The sequence below is a fragment of the Ailuropoda melanoleuca genome, unplaced genomic scaffold (assembly GCF_002007445.2).
Source record: "Ailuropoda melanoleuca isolate Jingjing unplaced genomic scaffold, ASM200744v2 unplaced-scaffold7568, whole genome shotgun sequence".
In the NCBI taxonomy this organism is placed as follows: Eukaryota; Metazoa; Chordata; class Mammalia; order Carnivora; family Ursidae; genus Ailuropoda; species Ailuropoda melanoleuca.
Window position 1 is genome coordinate 208,493 of NW_023251258.1, and position 2,958 is coordinate 211,450.

The following is a 2,958-nucleotide window of genomic DNA, read 5'->3' on the forward strand; positions in this document are numbered from 1 at the left end:
TAATACATCGTTGGTTTTTGACATAATGTTCAATGATTCATCAGCTCAGTATAACACCCAGTGCTCATGACGTCACATGCCCTCCTTAATGCCCATCACCCAGTTACCCCATCCCCCAACCAAAATCCCTTTCTGCAATCCTCACTTTTCTTCCGGAGTCAAGAGTCTCATATGGTTTGCTTCCTTCTTTGGGTTCCAGATATAATTTCTTACACCACAGGCTGAATTTGTGTGTGTTCAGAATTGTTTCATAAAATCCAGCTAGATTCAAGGGACCAGATAAAGTGAGGTCCCCTACTCTGCCACCATCTTGCCTCCCCCTTCTCAGATTGAATTTGAATAGCTTCTTAAGGTCAGAAAGCCAGCCAAATACTTGCCACCAGACTTTGCCTGCAAGCCCCATAGACTTGGGTTAACTCTTTTCTTCATGAGGCCTCCACAATAGCCTGAAGTTCTTGCACTTGCTCTTCTAGAAGTGGGATTCTTCTTTATTTTTCTTTTTAACTGATCATTAAGTTACCATTTAGTTCGATTTCATGAGAAGTACATGATTTCTAAACCCTTTAGGGACTGTATAATTAGAAAAATATTACTATAAACATTCAAGAATATATAATAACAGGTTTAATCATGTGTCTCTTTTGCTTTAAAGAAAATGAAAAAAATCTGTTTCCTGTTATTGTTTGTCATTCAAGTCTCTGTTTGTTCCAAAGCATTGTTCCCATCACCTCTCAGTCTCCTGGGTGGGAGTGCCATATAAGTCAAACAGACTAGGTGTTACCAGCAGAACTGGTATGAGGGTTTGGCATGAATTTTCTAATTGGAGGGTCAAGTGTCCCATGTAGGTAATAGGGATGATGGGGCTAGATGGATTTCCTTCAGGCAGCACCTCTGGGAGCCTATGTGACACAGACACTATTTGTCTATAGGGAAAGACGTAATTTGCAGCATTACGCATGGAACCCCCCTCCTCTCCTACACCATTTTTTTTCAATGCTCATTTCATAAGAAGAAATGCAGATAAATTATGGGCTTTGAAGTCAAACAGATTCAGATTAGAATTCCAAGTTCACTGTTCTCTTTCTACTTTCTGATCTCAAGCCAGGAACTTTGCCCCTCTTTCTCTGTGTCTTCAGAGATGAAATTTCTTTTATGAGGATTAAATTCAATTACTCAAGAAAACAAATACTTTAAACAATGCCCAATATGTAAAAGATACTCATTAAGTGTTGCTGTTGCTGCTTGTACAGCAAATTGAAGAGTACCAGGAGCTTCATCCCCCACCCATGTCTTTTCTCTGAACTTCAGACTTTGGCTTTGATCTGCCTGGTTTTTGTTTGCCTACATATCCCACAGAGACTATGAATTCAGCATACACATCTGAACTTTATATCTTCCTTGGTTGACGACCACTTCCAATCAACTGATGCATGTGGTCAGGTTGTATCTAACATCCATTCTTTCTTCTGTTCCCAAACTGCATCATAGCTTGAAGGGGCTACTCCAGTTTTCTTTGGAATATTTTTTATCTTATCAACCTGTTTTCAACACTGCAGCCCAAGTGATCATTCTAGACTTCTACACTCACCTGATAAGTCTGCTGGGAACCTTGCAAACAAGGTGTCAGCTGCTATTTCCAAGGGGCTGGAGCTGCTCCATAAAGTCACCTTATTGCTTTGAGCTGTCTGGTCAGATCTGAGTCTATGCACCTCTGTTAAATATGCCATTCCAGTCAAAGCCTTGGTTACATGACTAACGTTTCCATTTGTGTTCTGTCACGAGGAGAACAGGTTCTTATTGAACTTTTTCAAAAAAAAAAAGGTTCCCTAGAAAACAGGAATGGTCACTATGTTTTGGAATTCTGGAAAAAGGAAAAAGAGAAAAAATTAAAAAAACATATTCTCAATCCTTAACTTTGGGCCAAAACTAAGTAGGAAGCAGTTGTGAGCTGTATGATATACCAGCACACTTTAGATTCGAATATTTATGAAGACATTTCTTTTTTTTAATGTTTTTTTATTATATTATGTTAGTCACCATACCATACATCCCCGGCTTCTGATGTAAAGCTCGATGATTCATTAGTTGTGTATACAACCCAGTGCAACATGCAATACTTACCCTCCTTACTACCCATCACCAGCCTATCCCATTCCTCCACCCCCTCCTCTCTGAAGCCCTCAGTTTGTTTCTCAGAGTCCGTATTCTCTCATGCTTCATTCCCGCATCTGATTACCCCCCCTTTCTTTATCCCTTTCTTCCCCTACCGATCCTCCTAGTTCTTATGTTCCATAAATGAGTGAAACCATATAATAATTGTCTTTCTCTGCTTGACTAATTTCACTTAGCATTATCTCCTCCAGTCCCATCCATGTTGCAGCAAATGTTGATAAATCATTCTTTTTGATGGATGAGTAATATTCCACTGTATATATGAATGGAAGAATTAACATAGTTAAAATATCCATGCTACCTAGAGCAATCTACACTTTCAATGCCATCCCAATCAAAATACCAATGACATTTTCCAAAAACTGGAACAAACAGCCTTAAATTTGTGTGGAACCAGAAAAGGCCCCAAATCGCCAAGGAATTGTTGAAAAGGAAAAACAAAGCTGGGGACATCACAATGCCGGATTTCAAGCTGTACTACAAAGCTGTGATCACAAAGACAGCATGGTACTGGCACAAAAAACAGATACATAGACCAATGGAACAGAATAGAGAACCCAGAAATGGACCCTCCACTCTTTGGGCAACTAGTCTTTGATAAAGCAGCAAAAAATATCCAGTGGAAAAAAGACAGTCTCTTCAATAAATGGCGCTGGGAAAATTGGACAGATACATGCAAAAGAATGAAACTTGACCACTCTCTCACATCATAGTATAGTCTTTCAATAAAACACCAAGCCTGTTCACTAAGAGACCCAAGTTTGTCTTGAGTTTCTCTGTGATGGG